The sequence below is a fragment of the Pleurodeles waltl genome, chromosome 12 (assembly GCF_031143425.1).
Source record: "Pleurodeles waltl isolate 20211129_DDA chromosome 12, aPleWal1.hap1.20221129, whole genome shotgun sequence".
Classification (NCBI taxonomy): Eukaryota; Metazoa; Chordata; class Amphibia; order Caudata; family Salamandridae; genus Pleurodeles; species Pleurodeles waltl.
The window spans coordinates 701,190,239-701,211,192 of record NC_090451.1 but is presented as its reverse complement, the minus strand read 5'-3'; the positions used below and the strand labels follow the sequence as shown (position 1 = coordinate 701,211,192).

At 46.5% G+C, this 20,954-nt stretch overlaps 1 long non-coding RNA gene across 1 annotated transcript in view; it reads left to right on the top strand.

The window, feature by feature from the left end:
• Window positions 1-20,842, top strand: part of LOC138267838 (uncharacterized) — a 92,127-nt gene extending 71,285 nt beyond the window's left edge. Inside the window, exon 3 of the long non-coding RNA XR_011199876.1 lies at window positions 20,676-20,842. This is a non-coding gene — a long non-coding RNA (uncharacterized lncRNA). The remainder of the gene's footprint in view (window positions 1-20,675) is intronic.
• The last annotated feature ends 112 nt before the right edge of the window (window positions 20,843-20,954 follow it).

Sequence of the window (20,954 nt, the reverse complement as noted above, 5' to 3'; positions counted from 1 at the left end):
GAACGCTGGGTGGAAGGAAATTTGTGGCGCCTCTCAGATTCCAGAACTTTCTGTTACCGAAATGTGAGGAAAACGTGTTTTTTTTAGTCACATTTTGAGGTTTGCAAGGGATTCTGGGTAACAGGACCTGGTCAGAGCCACACAAGTCACCCCATCTTGGATTCCCCTAGGTCTCTAGTTTTAAAAAATGCACAGGGTTGGTGGGTTTCCCTAGGTGCCGGCTGAACTAGAGGCCAAAATCTACAGGTAGGCACTGTGCAAAAAACAGCTCTGTTTTCTGTCAAAAAATGGGATGTGTCCACGTTGTGTTTTGGGGCATTTCCTGTCGCGGGTGCTAGGCCTACCCACACAAGTGAGGTATCATTTTTAACGGGAGACTTGGGGGAACATAGAATAGCAAAACAAGTGTTATTGCCCCTTATCTTTCTCTACATTTTTTCCTTCCAAATATAAGAGAGTGTGTAAAAAAGTTGTCTATTTGAGAAATGCCCTGCAATTCACATGCTAGTATGGGCACCCCGGAATTCAGAGATGTGCAAATAACCACTGCTCCTCAAAACCTTATCTTGAGCCCATTTTGGAAATGCAAAGGTTTTCTTGATACCTATTTTTCACTCTTCATATTTCAGCAAATGAATTGCTGTATACCCAGTATAGAATGAAAACCAACTGCAGGGTGCAGCTCATTTATTGGCTCTGGGTACCTTGGGTTCTTGATGAACCTACAAGCCCTTTATATCGCCGCAACCAGAAGAGTCCAGCAGACATAACGGTATATTGCTTTAAAAAATCTGACATCACAGCTCAATTTCAATATTTGTTTATTTCAGCTGTTATTTTCTGTAGGAAACCCTTGTAGGATCTACACAAATGACCCCTTGCTGAATTCAGAATTTTGTCTAGTTTTCAGAAATGTTTAGCTTTCCGGGATCCAGCACTGGTTTCACACCCATTCCTGTCACTAACTGGAAAGAGGCTGAAAGCACCAAAAATAGTAAAAATGGGGTATGTCCCAGTAAAATGCCAAATTTGTGTTGAAAAATGTGGTTTTCTGATTCAAGTCTGCCCGTTCCTGAAAGGTGGGAAGATGGTGATTTTAGGACCAGAATCCCTTTGTTGATGCCATTTTCAGGGAAAAAAACACAAACCTTCTTCGGCAGCCCTTTTTTCCCATTTCATTGGAAAAAAATAAATTTTCACTGTATTTTGGCTAATTTCTTGGTCTCCACCAGGGGAAACCACAAACTCTGGGCACCATTAGAATCCCTAGGATGTTGGAAAAAAAGAACTCAAATTTGGCGCGGATAGCTTATGTGGACAAAAAGTTATGAAGGCCTAAGCGCGAACTACCCCAAATAGCCAAAAAAGGGCTCAGCACTGAGGGGGGGGAACGGCCCAGCAGCTAAGGGGTTAAAGCATTGCAACCCTGGTGGGATATGTATCTGACCTCCACCTGGGCTCAGGGATTCCTTTTAATTTGTGGATCTGGTAGGCTTCTGGCAATTCTCATGTGTAAACCCCACTCTTTTTTGATCCTCCTTCCTCACGTTCATCCCTACTTTCTTGTGCAGTTATATTTTCCGGCTAGTTCAACAGCAGTCTCCAGTATTTGTTTACTGTGTTGTTTTACCCACTTCTGAACAGGGAACTGGAGAGAGTTTAAAAACTGCCTCAGATAGATTTGTTTCGGTAGTTCATCTCTGTTTGTGGCTTACAGTTTTAACCACTTGTGTTTCATATCCTTTACTCTATAATACAGGTCTTGGGGAGTCTCATTGGGTCCCTCTTTAATCTGTCTTAATCAGATTTGATAGCTTTTCTCATCTACCGACAGTTGTTCGCGAATACCTTGTTTTATATCCACCTGAGAAGTAGTTCCCCTGGGGTTGGCTTCTTGGTAAGCGGTTTGTAAGTCCCTGGTCAGCAGGGGACCCAGATACAGTCCCTATCTATCTCCCAGCCATGATGTGGCTTAAGCTGTATGCTCGTAATTATTGAAAAAGAAATCAGGATCTTCCCCTCCTACATTCTTTTGTAGGACCACCGAAGGGAGGACTGTATGGCCTTGTTGCGGTCCCAAAACATCTGCTAATTGGCTAACCTTCGTATCCTGGGTTTGGGCCACCTTGTCTATCTTATCGGCCCGACTTAGGTTGGCTTTGTGGAAAGACTAACTATCTTCAGCAACCACTGTCTTCCCCCGTTTCCTCCGATCCCACTTCTGACACCACTTTGTGGAGGGACAGTCGGAAATAAGGCTAAGGAGGCTTCTTTTGCTTAGGTATTGTGGATTTTATTGAATAAACTAAAGTTATATTCAATGAGGGTGGGATGTGAATGTGGTCTCCCCCTACATTAATGTATGTCCTCTTTATTATCAGTAGGGTATTAGGATTTTCATTTAAGCTTTTTTATTTTTCTCCTCTCCGGGTCTGTGTCAGTTTCCAGCGATGCCCCTAAAAAAACTGGAGAATATCCAGGTAAGTGAAAAGAGAAAAAATCAAAAAAGGAAAATGGGAGCGAAGCTATGCACTTTAAACACATGCTCCCCTGCTCATCCTATTAAGTGCTTGTGGGCTTCCTGGTGTGAGACACCCTTTGTTAGTCAGGGAGGGCTCCCATCACTTTTACAGTGTTGTGTTTGTGAGTTCTCTGTTCCACAATGGAGTCCCGATCAAGACTCTCTTGTCTTTTTCCCTTTTACTGAGTCACGTACCTCTCAGTTAATTGGGGTGGGGATGTATTAATAATGGAAAGGCTTGTCTATATCTTTTTTTTATCACTATTGCCCTTACACCGTGTCTACACCTTCCCTCTTCCAGGGTCTGCTTAAATGCCATATCGAAGGTTCCATGTATTTCTAAATTTCGCCTCTTGTGGTCCTTTCTATCCGTCTCCATTCTCCCCTCCAGTCCACAGTCCTCCTTTTCCTCCACGTAGTTCCTCCCCTTTCCCTGTAAGTGATAGCCTTTTGTCACTGTTTTTTTGTTTACATGTTATTCCCTTCCCTTCTCCTACATAGTGGTCTTTCCTTTTTTTTAAGTATTGGTGCTGTCAAGTAGCTGTTGTTCTGGGATCCCCATCCAAAACAACAGATAAGTGGGATTTCCTATCCCTGGCCTCCACACAGTGGACTACATTCAAAAGAATTACCTCAAAGTGACCTGCAGAGCTGTTCAAACGGCAGCTGAAAATCATAAACTGCATCCCTATCTCACACTTCGTTGTCCATCACACTGCTAAGCACTGCGCCCCCTTACAAGATAACTACACCTTGGTGGACATCAAGCATGTCATGGAAACACTTCCTACGTAGGAGCAAAACAATGAATACTTCATGCCACATACTTTGCCCTGTATAGCATGCTACCCATGTAGGCAAGCATTTCAATTCTCTGCATTCTGGTAGTAAGCATAATATAAATGAAAATGCTACTGTAAAAAATTCCCAGTTTTGTATGGTCACCCCAACACTTTTTAGGGCCGAGCCTGTGTCGCATGCGCTTGCGCATGCGTTTAGCTAGGGAGGCGCTTTAGTAGATAGAAAAGGGCTCAGAACCCCGTCCATGTTACGTCAGTGTCTTTCATTGGGTCCTGAGCTTGCCTTTCAAAATCTGCTTGCTTTCATTAGTGGAAGGCACGCCTTTTCCGTTGGTTAGCCCTCCTCGAGCGCAGCGACCAAGTACTGAAAACATGCGAGGCTCGATGTTTCCCATCAGGTTTGTGGACTACTTTTTATCTTTTTATCGCAGCGCGATCTCACTTGTTGTCGCCTGCTTTCTCCTTTCCAGGACAACAGCATTCTCATTAGATTTGTTTAACCTGGGTAAACAACACCAGCACATAAAAGAAAACTCGCAGCCATAACTGGTGCCAATGACAACGGATCAGTGCTGAAGAGATAAATCAGTCATTAATTAAAAATAACATATCACTGCATAGTTTTATTTTTTGTGTAACACTAATTAAATCTCTCTTTGGTTAACCCCCCGGGACCAATCAACTAGAAACTAAACCAACTAATAACCTCCTTGTCAAAAGAATTAAATTGAACTGTTTATGGGGCAGCAGTAGGTCAGCAGGCGCATTTATTTGGTTTTAGCCACTTCTCAATCCCACTCGAAGGAAGAGGGCAACGGTCAATCCAGCAGTGTGGCAATCATTGCAGGGCTGCAGCCAAGCATAAAAAGGCTGTAATAAACAGGCCCGCTGCCTCCTATCACTCCATTCATCCTGCGCCTGAAAGTGCCCAGGCCTTCTGGCCTTGCTGAGTGGTGAATCTCCGTGCAGCTGTTTCCCCCTATTATGAGAACATGATAGGCACCCCTGCCACTCGAAATGTCTACAACAGTTGGATGCACTGAATCTATCTTATCTTGGATAATTATTTTTATGTGGTTTCCGAGCCTATTGACAGCCTTCAGATGGTGTAGACAACTCCAACTGTGTTTTCAGGCAGAAGGGTTTCATTGCCTTGGCGCCATTGTTAATGAGCAGCTGCTGAAAGAAGGCTGCCGTAATGTTGATTGGTCACCTCTAGCACACAATCCCTTTATATGACCTCCATGCCATAAAGCCGTAATGCAGCCTCAGCATATGCATCATTAAAATCAAAGTCCAATACTGTAAGCAGTAAATCTCCCGGATTCTCGCTTTGACAGGCCTCCCTTCAATATCATTCACTTAAAACTACCTAGGGATAACTTCCTTTGTCAGATTTAAATATATAGACTGCGGAATAATAATGGACATTTCACATTAATTTGATAAATACAATTTCATTCCTCAGAAATGTTGCATTAAACTAATTGTAGCGAGCAGGGTTTCCAGTCTATTAAAATGTTAAAATTTGGCGTGGGATGTTCATTCTCACTCCAGTCCACCTTATTTTCGGATTTTAAAACAAGGTTTTAATTGGTAAAGGGGTGAAAAAGTTTTTCAACTCTGCTGCCCGGTGCTATGGACATGAGCTCTATGCTTCGGATAGAAAGAGTTTAAAAATTGGTTAAATACAACCTTTGCGTGCCTCCAGAGCAGGGTGCCCTGAGAGCAAATGACTTCCAAGTCACCCTCTTGATTGGTGTTTGACCCGCTTTACAATGTGTGCCATTTAAAGCCCGCGGAATCCAATCAATGTGTAAGGTAAATGGCAGCTCATCTGTCGAGATTAAGTGCTCGACAAAGTCTCAGACACTGGCACATTTCGCTGAAGCCATTAGTAACACCTGGAATCATTCACATTAGTTTAAAATCTGGCCCCATAAAGTCCCAGCCATTAATGATTATTCTGACTCCTCAGAATAAATGGCTTAAAGTTTTTGATAATGAAAATATACATTCTGCAGTAGTTCTTTCTTAAACCCACATTACCTTTCTAATGTACTTCATGGCTGATAGGAACAGGCGGTGTCACAACTCTCGCTGGGTTTTTTATTGTGCTGTAAAGTATTTAAGATCTGTTGTAGTGTTACTTTCTCCAAAATGCTATGCTGTACTTATTTCGCTGTTTACAAAACAGCATTGAGGTCTGGGCATTAATTGGATTTATTCCAATCAAGGTGTTATTATGCGTAACTAGTATTATGTGCTTTACCATGGAAGCTGCTCAATTTGGTAATCTATGCGCTTAAAGGAACAGCAGTCCTGGTCACTGAGGTATTCTGCACAGGATAAAATAATAACAGAAAACACTGGGCTGTGAGTGGTGTGCGTCAGATTAGTTATAGCTAAGAGGAATTATTTAAATGTCTCAAATAAATCTTTTCATTCACACATCCATATCTTTTAAGTGCTCATTAAGGTGGGGTGTGACAGACCTGGAAAATTAAACACTAAGGCCCTCATTCTGACCCTGGCGGTCGGCGGAGAGACGGCGGTCGGACCGCGAACAGACCGGCGGTATTAAAAATGGCATTCTGACCGCGGCGGTCCCCGCCGCGACCGACCGCCACTTCTCCACTCCGACCGCCACGGCGGTCATGACCGCGGGGCTGGAGTTTGCGCACTCCGGCCCGGCGGTCGTCCCAAAACCGCCAAGGGTATTATGACCCTGCCTACCGCCGCGGTTTCTTGCGGGCGGGAACCGCCGTGCGAACCATGGCGGTAAGCACTATCGGGGCCAGGGAATTCCTTCCCTGGCACTGATAGGGGTCTCCCCCACCCCCCACTACCCACCCGAGTCCTCCCCCCACACCCTCCACCCCCCTGCCACCCCCCAGAGGTGGTACGAACCCCCTCCCCACCCCCACCCCGACATGCACATACATGCACCCCGACATGCACACACCCCCAACATGCACATATACACACCCCCTACACACACATACACAACGGGGACACATACCCGCACACATACATGCAGACATGCGCACCTGCCGAACAGCACACATTACCCATAGACACAGCAGCACCCCCCGCCCGCATACACGCACTCACACACCCCCTCTACACACTCACACGCACACCCCCATGCACGCCCACATCACACAACACCCCCCCACCCCCTCCCCTCACGGACGGTCAACTTACCTTGTGCGTTGGTCCTCCGGGAGGCGACGGGAGCCATGGGGAGGTGACCGCCAACAGAAGACCGCCAACAGAAGACCGCCACACAGAAATGTGGGTCGTAATTCTGTGGGCGGTGTTCTGCTGGCGTGGCGGTGGAGGTTGACCAGTCTCCACTTTCCCGCCGACCGCCAGTGTGGCTGCTGGCGGTTTTCCGGCGGAACGCTCCCAGCGGTCAGAATGCGCACAGCGGCATACCGCCGCGGTCGGCGGTCTTCACCGCGGCGGTAACTCGGCGGTCTTGCGAAAAGACCGCCAAGGTCAGAATGAGGGCCTAATTCTCTTCTCTGAAGCCTGAGTGAAACCTCCCAAGGGCAGCTAGTGTAGGTGTGCTACAATTCTGGGGCGGCCTACAAACAAATACTAGCTCAGATATGCCAAGCAAAACACTCTTGAAAATAGTAAATTTAATAAAGGTGCCACACATAACATTTGGCCACTTGTCTGCTGTGCATAATTAGGGTTGAGCGCGTAAGCGCTCCGTCCCTGTTGTAATCTCTCTTTGGGCTTTTAACCACGTCCATGTCACGCCTGTCACTTTCATTGGTTCGTGGGCTTGCCTTTTAGAATCCCCATGCTTTCATTAGTGAAAGGCATGCATACGTCATGCTTTTTCCCGTGTTTAGTCCTCCTCGTGCGCACCGGCCAACTACTGAAAACATACGAGGCTCCATGTTTTCAACCTGGTTTCTGAACTACTTTATTTTTTTATTTTCCATGCAGCTAGATCATGCTCGGTTATACATAGCACAATTGAATTCGTTTTTTTTTCTTTCAATTTATAGTGCAAGAAAAGTCTGGTAAGGAGTTTACAACGCTAATAGCTCTAACTCGAACAAATGCGAGAACCGTTGCATTGCAAATGCTTGTTTCCTTAATGCTGATGGTTATGAGGCTGAAAGTGCACAGGCTCCTGCTAACCAAGCCCTAGTACCAGTGCTCACTTCCTAAATATGATGCATGTGAATGGGTATCCCCAACTTGCAAGGACTTTAACTGCCTTATAATTCCCTTGTAAACTGTACCAGCGTTATCCAGGGCTTGGGAGTTAAAGGGGTCACCTGGGCCTGAACCACTGCTTGTGCCACCCAGAAAGACCCAACTTAACTGATGACAACATGCCTGTCATTGCAGACTGTAGGAGCAGTGCAAACTGCTCCACTCAACTTTGACTTCACCATGTGTGGCAAGGTGAAAGCAGTACTTTTAATATACGCCAGTCACCCCTAAGATAGGCCTCTTAAGCTCAGGAGGCAGGGCGGATTATATTAAAGGTGTGGATATATAAGTGCAAGCATAGTGTTCTTTTTCCACTGAGGGATACTCTAAGCATTCAGTGGACATGGGTAACATGGGCTAGTACATGGGCATCCGAGCTCGCCAACTCTATTATGGCCAGATGAAGTATGCCATGTTTGGTATCAAACGACTTGTCTGGCTAAACCTGACTTTTTTCTAAGGTCAGAATTAATGTAACATTTGCCACAGTGGCTACCTTTGAGATTGCGCCAGCCTTTCCTGTGCCCTGTCTGGTAGCCTGCAGCTGCTGCAGTCAAGACAGGAATCTGTCCCCTGCCAGAAGGTGTAAACACTCTAAGGAGTCAAGGTCAAAGGCCTGCCGGGTGGGAGGTGCCACCTCCCTTCGGGTGAAGGGGAACATCAAGGACTTGGGCTTCAAAGCTCACACTGCCTCTGATATGCAGTCAGACTGACTCCCCAAGGAAGACTATGCCACCCCTTCACTCTCAGGCACATTTGCGCCCAGGCAGGTGGGAAAATTAAGTAGTCAGGTAGCGTACACCCCCAGAAGGCTAGCCAAACTCCTGGGGTGGGCTACCTGATCTGTACAGCCAAAGATGGGTTCTGCCATTTTGGAAAGAGCCAAAATAGAAGGTTCAGGGTACAAATGGTGACACCCACCCCTGGATGTAGTCACATCAAGGGGGATTAGCTACCAGAGCTAGTAACCCATTGGCAACCTGCACTGAAACCCAAGCACCCCTAAATCTGGTATTTAAGGGTCACCTCTGGAACTCGAACCTCAGATATGATTCGATTTGAAACCAAGGATAAAGAATAGACCAGAGTCTGTGACGGAGGAACTGCACAAAGCAAAGTTGCGATAGCCTGCACCTGTGGCAAATGCGACTCGTCCTGGACCAGAGACCAGTTCCAAAGGCAAGAGGAACTTCTCTGAGCACCAAAGGCAAATCCATAACTCCCTCGGACTAGTGGTACTAGCTCCCTGCAGTCCGTAAGTAAAAGCACGTTCCCAGAACCAAAGATTCAGTGGTGGAAGGGCCTACAGAGGGATCACCAAAAAGTAAATGTTCTTGTGCATTATGGGAAACACAGTCCTGCCATCTAGCGAGTTTCAGGTAGTTACTGTTTCCCCACAAACTACAGGATGTTGAAGTAACTGTACGCTGTGTTTGCCACTGCCAAGGCTTAGTGGTGGCCAGTCCAGCTATCACTGCCTTTGTTCAACGCTGCACCTCGAGGGAACCCCACAACACCTTCAACCACCCACTGCAGTGGCACTTTTGTAGGTTTTTACATCTGTTTCCTCACCAGCAGCATCTAAGAGGTGAAACCAGCACCTGCAGAGCCCATGTTCGGCATCAACGACAGCCAGGACCACTTTGCACCCAGACCATATGAGCCCGATGAAGTGGTACTCCCTGGTGGACCTTGGGCAAGGGACCTGCACCAGCTTTACCTCCGCTGAGGCCCTGAACTCGACCTGCAAGTGACCGTGTGTCACTAGTGTATTTTTCCAGCAATCGTGCCTCTCGCTTTCAGCACTAAGGACAGCCAGGACAACTCTGCACCCAGGCCCTACGAGCCAGGTACAATTGTACTGACTGCTGATCCCTGGTCCTGACACCCACCTCGTCGTAACCCCCAAGGGTTTCCAATGGACTCGACCTGACTGATTGTCCCTCGTAACCCCCAGGGGTTTCCAATGGACTCGACCTGACTGATTGTCCCTAGTTGTTTTCTCCATTGACCACAATGCTAAAGTTTGACAGTAGTGAAATGCACTGATTTATTTTTCCTTCCAAAATCGATAACTCCAGTTATACTGATCTGATTGGGTTTGTTTTGGTGACTAAATTTATATAAAAATCTGCTCTAATTTTATATATTGGTATTGGATTTCTTTCGAGTTTAATCTTTAAACCATTGTCCATGTTGGTACTCTGAAATGCTTAGCATAAGTTCCTCTATTAAAGCCTCACTGCTCTGTGCCACACTACCAGGACCGAGCTAGGGATTTCTTATTGTGAATCCAAAGTACCCAGTCTGGGGTATTGTGAGAATATTGCATAGTGAAGCCTAACCACCCTTACTGCATCATACTCCACTTTCCTACAACTACAATAAAATGCAATGCATTACAATACAAATATAAGAGTAATTGTATATAGAATTACAGTGGGTGAGTTCATGGGATAGAAGCTCTCACTTAAACAATAGACACTATTGCCCTCATTGTGACTTTGGCGGTCAGCTGACCGACATACCGGCGAACGCGGTAGTACCGCCACCAGGCTGGCAGTGAAGACCGCCATATTATGATCATGGAGGTGATCCCTCCCATATACAGCCAATGCACCGCCTGAACCACCAGTGAGGTCCGGCCACCAACCACGGCGGTTGCCAACTTCAGCCCATAGGAACACCATTCACTGCCCACCTTATTACGACATAGCAGACCACCAGGATTCCCAGGGCGGAAACGACCCATATAAAAGGAGATTCTCACCTCCAGGGACACAGAGGAGTCCGTGGCTGCCATGGAACCCAAACTGGAAGTACTGCCGATGCCGTACCACACGATGGGAGTCCAGGAGCGAGGACATCGATGAAGACGACGACTGTGAGTACAGCCGCCTAGTACACAAGGGAGGGAGGGGAGAGTGACACACCCACACGCACAACACACACCATAAACACATACCACGCAATTCGAGAACAATCCACTGGATTGGAACACAACAATTACAGAAGCCGGAAGCAAAGAAAGCCAGGACAAATAACTGTGATTCAACCACTGTATTCCAGTTGGAACGGCCCCCACAACAAAATAAGAACCATGTACAAAGGGCCGCTGGCCAGTCCAATTGTCAATGGCAACTCACAGTGCAACAAAATAGGCCCAACTTGACTCCTGACAGCCTAAGTGACTCCAGTGGGCAGGGACATCAATGTGGAAGGCAGGCACCTCATGGGGTGGGGGACAGGGTTCTTGGAAGAGGGGTCCTTGGACTTAGGTTTGGGAGGGGGTGGAGTCTTGGTATGCTGTTTAGGGAGCGGGGAGTGGGCCTTGAGCAGGGGGTGGGAGTGGCTTCCCTATGCTCCGTAGTGGAAGTTTGTTTAGCGGGGAGAGAGACACTTGCAACACTAGGATGGCCATGGGAGGACTGGGAACTGGAGGTCCTGTGCTGGGGGAGCACAACCTTACATTTCTGGACAACACAGGGTGGGTCAGGAGGAGGGAAGAGGTCAAGGCGGGCAAGGAAATTTTTTTAGGTACAGTGGTGCGGAGTGTTGGAGGATGTTTGGGAGTGGAGGTAGAGTGAGTGGTTGTAGGAGGTGTAGGTGTGCTGGACTGGGTTATAGGTGTATGTAAGGTGTCCGTGTGTGAGGTGAATGGCTGTTGAGTGTCTGAGTGGGAGCGTTTGTGTGTTTTGGGAAGAGGGGGGTAGAGGGGGAGGGAAATGGCAAACAGGTTGTGTGAATGTATGATGGGGTGGTGCCTGCAACTAAGGTGGGTGTGCTGCATGAGGTTGTGATTGTGTTGGTGGTGACTGTGCATGTGGTGAATGGGGTGCTAGTCTACATGTCTGCTGTTGTGGTGTCTGTGGGCAAGGCTAACAGGTGGCAGGATCTGGAACTGAGGATGCAGAGCTTGCAGGTGTCCTTGTGAGTCCTGTTTGTTGTCTTGGGCGCATGCTCATCTGATTGTGTGCTTGGGATGGGTGGGGGAGAGGGCTCTGGGCAAGGGGTACAGGTATTCGGAGGGGGGACAGAAGAATTAGGGACACTGGCTGCCGTCAATCAGGAGGCCAGAGCCAGAAACGATCTCCATAGGCCATCCAAGCCAACGAGAATGCCCTTAAGGAGGGCATTGCATTGCTGCATCTGAGATGCTGGCCCCTGGATGGCATTTACTATGGTTGACTGCCCCACAGAGATGGATCTCAGGAGGTCAATAGCATCCTCAGTGAGGGCAGCAGGGCTGAATGGGGCAGGGGCTGAGGTGCCTGCGGCGAAGGAGACGCTCACCCTCCTGGGTGAGCAGGCACAGGCAACTAGGTGGTGGGGGGGAGGGGGGAGTGCTGGGAGGGTGGTGCTGGAACGGGGGTGGCGGAAGATGACTATGCCAGGGTGGTCCAAGAGGGGTCCACCACAACCAGGGAGCTTCTATCGGAGGAAGAATTAGAGTCAGTTGTAGCAGATCCTGTCTCCCGTGGTCCCCTCTCCCTCCAACCCACTGGGCCCCTCAGCGTCCTGGGTCCTGTGGGCTGCAGCTCCTCCACTCACCGGTGTCCCTGCTCCTTCGCCAGATGATGCTAATGCACACAAGGACAGGAGAAGAAAAGGAGGAAGGGTGGGGGGGAGAAAGGGAGCACAGGGTCAATAACAGCACATATAGCATACACAGCACAATGATTCACTGATCATCTACACTATGCAGTAACAACCACAATACCACACTATTGCCTGGGAACAACAGCTGAAATGAACTCTGAAGACACTACAATCTGCACACCTTCTGAGACTCAGTAATCCATGTCTGCCTGTTGACAAAGGCACAGCTACACTTATTCCATCACAGTGACTGCACAACGTGCAATTGCCAGGTCACACCACCTAGGCAGTGGACATCAGTGCATCACTTCAACACTGGTGAGTCAGGATGTAGGCCTTTACTGAAGCAGAAATACCAGCAAATTACTAATACCAATTGTACATACCACTCACCAAAGCTATGCAGAACTATACAACATAACCTACAAGGGCATACTGAGGCATATACTGACTATTACCTTGGCATCCAAAGACCATGCTAGGCAGTAGGAAACGAATATACACATTGTGTACTCACCCCCTTGTGGCTGCTGTGCTGCCCTCAAGCACCCATCCAACTCTGGGTTGGCCACCGCCAGTATGCGGGCCATTTCAGGGGGTCAGGGTCTGAAGGACACCCCTCTGTTTTTGGGAGGACGTCCCGAGCTGGGTCTTCATGGTCTCCCGGGCCCAGCGTCTAAGTTCCTCCCACCTCTTTCTGCAGTGGGTGCTCCACCGGCTATGGACCCCCAGGGTCCGCACGTCCTTGGCTATGGCACGCCATAATCCTTTCTTCTGATGGGCGCTGACCTGCATAGGAAACAGAGACAGAAGGACACCATTAACTACACACTACATTCTGTTACAGCAGCAGACTACATACTACATTGATCCCACATTCATCTTACACATCACTCGTACCTCTGTATATACTGCGTGCAGCACACAACACTCCTTAAAGGACACACTGCGTGCACAAACATACTATGCAGCCATGTCGCATCCATAATACCTGTTGATCTGGAGGCCCATACAACTGTCCATAAAAGGGTAGGGCCCCATCCACTAGCTTCTCCAGTTATAAGGATATGATGGCTGGGGCCTTATCCTCTGTAGCACAGGCCATTGTGGGTTCCAGACACAGGACACAGCAGCTCACGTAGTGGGGGTCTTGATAGGGTGAAGTCAGAAGTCAAGTGACATGAGCTTCTGAAAATGGCGGTCACATCTGCGCCGGTAATCACCGTCACCGCCAGCAGTGATCATCGTTGGCCCCTGTGCTCCATAGACTGCAATGTTAAACAATGAGGAGTTGCACGGCGGTTCAGACCGCCCTCCGCCATGACGTCAAACGCTGGCAGAGTGAGGTCACTTCCAGCCGTCCTCTGCATGCAGGGCAGGTGGGTGCCCTTTCCTGATGATTGTAATCATGGTAGTCAATATAATGTGCGCCAGAGGTACATATGGTACACACCAAGGCAATTCCAACAAGTCTAGATCATACATTTGGTGGGAGAATCTGACTTCTTCAATGAGAGCTCATACCATTGCTCTGTTTGCAGAAGAGTAGTTGACAAAACATGTTAAATGTGATAGTACAAATCATGTCTCACAACTTCGACTACATCAGTGAAGCAGTATGACAAATTAATGACAATGTATGGTTTCAGAAGTCTGTTTGCACGTAGAGTTCACCAGAGCAGATTCCAATCATTGGTTGCCTGAAATGTATGTGACAGTTCTGTTTACTGTGATGTTGTCTGTTTCAATTCTTCCTGCTATCACACACTTGTGATGTTTTGCCTGTTCAGATACAAACCACTGCAAAGGAGGAATGCACCCATGTACAGACCCCTAGTTGACTTGGCTACACTGAAGGAACGCCATATAATGCTCACCTATCGTCTGGACAGGGCCCAATCACTGAACTGTCAACAATTGGTGCCAGATCTCACGCCTGCTCTTCGTAGTGCTACTGCAATACCACTAACAGTACAGTTGCTCTCAGTGCTCTACTTTATGGCCAGTGGATTATTTCAGGTGACAATGGGCTTGGCTGCAGGTATGTCACAGCCAATGTTTTCTAATGGGTTGAGTAGATTTTTGACTGCCTTGCTGAAACACATGAGCAGCTATATCATGTTCCCCCAAAGTGATGATTTGCCCTCTGTTAAGACTGCTTTCTATACAATGGGACACATTCCTCATGTGATTAGGGCCACTGATGGGACCCATATTGCTTTGGTCCCTCCCAGGATAAATAAGCAGGTGTACCGAAATAGGAAGAATTACCATTCTATAAGTGTGCAGCTGCTGTGCCTTTTTGATCAGTATATTTCTCATATTAATGTCAAGTTTCCAGGCTCTGTGCATGATGCCTACGTAATGAGGAGCAGCAGTGTCCCACAGATGATGGCACAACTACAGAGAGAGAGAGAGAGAGAGAGAGAGAGAGAGAGAGAGAGAGAGAGAGAGAGAGAGAGTCTGGCTCATTGGCGAGCATGATGTTTCACACACTGTATGTCACTGTATGTTACCTGGAGTTGTCCTCTGTGCTATTGTACACATGTAATGTGAGTCTCTCACTATTTACAGGTGACTGGCTACTAAAACCTATCCTGGCTGTTGGCACCAGTGAGGAATTTGAGGACAGGGGCAGAGAATCGATACAATGAGGCACATGGACAGAACAGAAGAGTCATCAAAAGAACATTTGGGCTACTGAAAACCAGGTTCAGGTGCCTCCATAATTCTGGTGGATCCCTACTCTACTCCCCTGGAAAGGTCTGCCAGATAGTGGTGGCCTGCTGCATGCTTCACAATTTGGCCCTCAGACGGCATGTGCCATTCCTACAGGAGGAGGGGGGAGACAATGTACCTGTGGCGGCATAGGAAATTGAAGACAGTGATGGAGATGCGGAGAATGATGTGGACAACAGGACACATCTGATTCATCAGTACTTCCAATGACACTCGGGGAAGCCTGTAGTTCTATTCACACCATCATTTCAATGTAGCGCTGTGTGGCAGCTATGATGTAATAAACACAAATATGTGCATTCTGAAACCTGACACTGTTCCATCTGTGGTCAGTCGTGCCAGTGGTATGATGACTGAGAAAAAGCTTATTTTGCCAATGTAATGTATCAGCAGTTTTGCAGTTTCAAATACTTGCCTACATCACACTGTGTCCTCATTCCATACTGTACTTAGCATTTGTTGCTGGGAATGTAGTGTGCGTTTAAATCTGCTTACACAACCGCCCTGTGTCTTCATTGTCCCTGACAGTTTGGCCTGGACTAGGTGTTCCAAAGGAGGGATTGCCATACTGACAACATGGCATAGCTAAAGCAGTGGTATATTGTGTGAGGCCATACAGAAGTTGTTTCTCGTCACTACTGGTGTTTAGAATTAATTGCAGTGCAAAATTTTAGGTTGATGTGATAAGGTTAATGTAGACTGTCATGTTACAGGGGCTCATGTTGCTTTACTTCCCTTCTCATTCGAATGTCACTAATGGTTTCCCCTTTTTCAGATGTTGATGTGGTCACTGGGAACTCATAGAATGCCTATAGACTGCTTTTACACAGTTTGGGGGATTACTTGTGGCAAGCTCTTACACTGGTAATGTGTACCCCAAGCTGAATGTACATTGGATGGATTCACACTTTACACCACATTTCCACAGGAAGATAAAGGTCATCAATAGACATTCTGTATTGATAACATATAAGCACCAATCTTTCAATTGTGTTTAAGTGTGTTCATTGAAATTACAAAAAGAAAAGGATAGTGAAATAGAGTGGGGTGATGGTGGATAAATTCTTCAGTGTAGTGGCCCAGTTAGTTTATAGCAAAGGTCCAGTATCCATGGGGCCATGGGACAAAGGAGCAGTGGCAGTCCAAAGTGTACAGGGTGTCTCACTGGCACACACGTTAGACATGTTGGTGAGGCACACTTCTACAGTCTCTGGAGGATGTCTTGTTCGCAGGGAATGTTTGCGGGATGGTTCTTCTGCTACAGAGGGAGGGGTGCTGGTGGTCTATAATTCCTGTGGCAGGTCCTCCAGTCCACTAGCTGCAGCATATGTGGAGGGCTGGTCAGTACACTGGCTAGTGGAAAGGGCCCACTGGTGTGTTGTTCACTCACGCATGATGGTGGAATTTTCACTGAGCACCCCTGCAATGGAGGCTGTGGTGGCATTGTGGGCCTGCAACTGCTGCATGGCCTCCTGGTGGTGTTCCCTCTGCAGTCTCTTGTTCTCCTGCAAGATATTAAGTACCTGGCCCCCCTGGGTGCACAGATAGCCTTCCACTGGCCACCTGTGCCTGTGCCCTCTAAACTGTGTCCCCACTCCCATTGACACCAGGACCTTCTTCGTCTTGCCTGTGAGGTGTTGACTCGGGTCCCTGTACAAGTGGGCACACTGGGATTGACGTGTCCTAGGGACAGAGGTTTGGGGATGTAGGGTGGCTGCCGTTGTCGTGGAGTCCGACGTGGGGTGCTCTGGGGTGGACTGGGTGTTACCTGTGATGTCTGACTGACCAGTGGTGCCAGATGGCCTAGTGAGATCTTCCAGATCCAGACATCCAGAGTAGCTGTCATCACTGGGGCCTTGTACTGGTGAAGGACTGGGTTGACATGGCACATGCTGCCGGCTGACATTGGCTGGGGTACCTGTGGACATGTATGATAGTTGTTAATTTCATTCTCAGATATATGTTCAGCATTTATGGGTTTCCCTATCAGATGGGTGTTGTTTTTCCACCTTTGGTTTGTGTATGGTAATGCATTGTGGGACTGGTAGTGCTTAATGCTGACCATGCATTACCCATGTGTGTGAATGATGACCATGGAGAGGTATGCTTTACGTGGGTTGGGCATGCAGGGGAAAATTGTTGAGGTTGGTTATGGGGGTGGTTCTAAGTTTGGGATGGAGTGGGTTGAAGGGAGATAGGGTGACGGGGAGACATGCCATGCAGATGTACGTGGTGATACAGACGTAATGGTGGCTTACCAGTGTTCAGCCCTCTAGTGAATCCAGTGAGGCCCTCAGGATGCAGGATAGCCAAGACCTTCTCCTCCCATGTTGTCAACTGTGGGGGAGGTAGTGGGGGTCCACCTCCAGTCTTCATGACGGCAATGTGGTGCCTGGATGCCATTGCAAGCACCTTCCCCCATAGGTCGTTCCACCTCTTTCTTATGTCGTACCTTGTGTGTGGATAGGTTCCCACAGAGTTCATCATGTTCACGATTCTCCGCCATAGCTCCATCTTTCTGGCAATGAATATCTGCTGGACCTGTGCACCAAACAGCTGTGGCTCTACCCTGGCGATTTCCTCTACCAAGACCCGCTACTCCTCATCAGTGAAACAGGGGTTCTTCTGTGGGGACATGCTGATTGTGTAGTGGATGTACTGTGTGTGTTGTGCAGGTGGTGAAATGTTTGGTAGGGGTGCAGGTTGTGTATGTGGGATGCTGTGAAGTAGTGATTGAGTGCAGTGTTGTGTGTGTTTGGTGTAGAGGTATGATGTGTGGTGTGTGATGCGTGAAGGGTGTATAAGTGGCTGTGGTTTGTGTGTGCAGTTCTAGAGATTTGTGGGCTGGCAACATTTGGATTTTGCAAAGAATCGTGGGTTGTGTGGGGGTGTGTTTTATAGTGCTCTTGGTGGGTGTATGCAGTGTGTGTATGTGTATCAGGTGTGGGTTTTTCAATCTGGCAAATGTTGGCTTCTGTGGTTGTGGAGTGGCGAAATCGACCACGGCTGTCCACACCGCTGATGGGTTACCGCCGTTGAGTGACCGCTGAGGTGATTCGTGGGTCGTAATCTGGAGGGTGGTTTGTTGTAGGCATGGTGGTGAGGGTGGTGGGACCGGCTCTCTCCCACCTTCGTTAGCTCTGGCGGGGTTGTACTTATGCCTGCTTAATGGCGGTTTTGTTTTTGTGACTCATGGTATGGACGACGGACTGCCGCCTCCGCAGTGGTCTTTTGGCGACTGTCACCACGGCAGTCTTTGGTAAAGACCGCCCAAGTCATAATGAGGGCCTATATCGGAGAAACACTTTTGCAGTGCTCAAGAGGGAGGATGTCCACCGTACATACTCTTACAAAACCAGAAATTGCCTTCAGAGAGGATTTCTAGATCTGGGGAATCTCTAATAGATTTAAAGCTTTACTTCTGGCTCTGATTAAATAAATTATTGATAATAAAAAAGCATTACTACAGATAAGAAGCATTTTGTTCGTTATTTGGAGAAATGGCCATACTCTAAACCAATTATATATTGGTTTTGCATGATATTGGATGAGTGAAGAAGTTATTTTCAACCCTGATGAAGTTGAGTATAACAAAACACGTGTTGGCTAACTGGGAATCTTAGGAATAATAAATGTATGTGTACTTCTAAGATTGAAATTATGACTATTACTGTTTGTTTAAAAAACTTTGTATTTGATGGGGCGTGTGCTTGAGGCTATGGATGTAAGAGTAATTGTAGCTGGTACTTACCATAAACCCGGAAGATCACAGGCTCCATTCACAAGGGCACTGGTGAAAGGTTGCAACTTACTAAATTTCAACCGAATGCTACCCTTTTCAGAAGTTGGCTGTTAATTTTCAAAAGAATCCATAGAATCAGTTCCATGCATCCGTAACCACCTCCGATGTTAATAACCACAAGAAGACTTTTGGTAGGAAAACTGTTTTTTTCCAGTGTCTATGTAAATTAAGAAACTGAACAGGTCATTATAGGTTGTGCTCTGTCAGGCATTTGTACCATGCCCTACAATAGTGTGGTACTGCACGCCGGAGAAGCAGCTCTACAATATTCCTACATTATCATATCATTCTGACACAAATCAATACAACTTAAGAGAGCAGTGATATAAGTATGTGTTGCAAGCAGAAAAAAGAGAATACCCTGTGACAATTGTTAGTTTACCTTATGTCATCATAGTTACCATTTGCCACAACAACAAAAAAGCAAAAAATATTTAGTTTCTTTGCTTCTTATCCTATTTGTATTTCCTATTCTGTAGAACCACTGTCCCTAGTGAGTGCAATGTTGGTGTTGCGCATAATAGTAGATCAACCTGGCTTATTTGTCCATTTTACTCATGTTTGCAGGTTGTTTGTTTACTGTGTCAATGCCACTGAAATCTTTGTAATCGAATCCAAACTGTTATAACTGTGCTCCAATATTTGTGAGCACACTAGTTTATTTGATTACAGTTTCTGTCACATAAAGCCTGTCATCCTACTAAAATAGCACCTTCCTATGCACATCTGATGAATTTAAAATTCACTAGCGCACTTCACCTCACTGTGTATTCCATTTACATCACATCCATTTCCACATATGTCGGCTGTTATCACAAGTGTTGCACGTGCAAATCAAGCCTTTTGTAAACGCCCCTTACCTATATAATTTTATAGGCATTCACAAACTTAGTGTCACAAGTCCTTGACACTTCTGTGAGTCCCCTTATTAGGTCGCTCTCAAAAGTCACATGCCCTGAGCTGCAAGATGTATTAATTACAATTCACTGGACTTACAACCGACCATCAGTCATGCCATTAATTGGTTTTGTTGTCACTCTCATTTGAAATCTTATGATTCGTATCATAAATTCACGTTTGAATCATTCCCTTTTAGGCTGGGAAACGCCAATACTTTTTAAAAATAGCAATGAACAATGTTAATAGGCAACAGGCCCAACAACAGTGTTTGTTTAGCAACACTTCCATCTCATTTGAAACAACCTATTACTAACCTCTATTACTTGTCCTTTTAGTTCTGCATGGTAGATTTCTTTGTTGAAGTCATAATCACGTTAGAGTTTGCACTGTCCCACTTATAGATATATATTCATTTTTTCCTATATGCAGTGGTTAACACAGACGCAAGATCACATTTAAAGTGCTCCTAGTTTTGGCATATAAGGAATCGGAATCAGTGTGAAAAAAGTGATTTTCTAAAAGCTCTCACAACTTAGTCAAGCAGGCAACCTGGGATTTGTAGACAGGTCTCCAGTTTCCACAAATGATAACGTAATCACATATGCCACTTTTCTCCCCAACGCATCAAAGCTAGAGAACTGACTTTCTTCTTAAAACGAGCTATGTAGTTCAATTGTAAAATCATGGTTACTGTAATCGACTGAACCTTAGACAAGGCAGGGAAAAAACAGGTTAAATCCTCTGTGACACTGACATACATGCACCTTCTTGACACGAGTTCCTGGACAGGAAATGTGAGTGCTCTCTTGGGTGAAGATTAACCCTGACTACACGAGTGTGTCCAGCAGTTGGAATAACTACACCCAATATATGATAATTACGAGGAATGGAAGGATGGTTCAGGAAATATGGTTGAACACATTACAGAACTATTTATTTATGTATCAGGAGCATTGAGAATTATAGGCTTCATCAATGTGTTCTATTGAAATTTCAAAGGAGATTTGGAATTATGTGGCTTTACGACAAACATTTCTTTAACTGGGTATCTTCTGGTTTTATCCATTCCTAGGCCTTCACCATCAGTGTGTTTTCTGCAGAAAGAACTGCAAGTTCAGAAGGCTTTACAGCTCAAACAATATGAAGCAGATGGAACCGAAATGACATAAAAAAACTAGGATTCCTCGGCTCACCCATCACTACTTATGTATGTATGTTATGAATGTTTTATCAGCATATATCCCAATAAACATACTCCTATTCTTATGAGTTTAAATCAACCGGAAATAGAGGGTGAGCTTATAAAACACGAAGGACAGAAATTAACCTGTCTTATACTTTGGATTGTGTG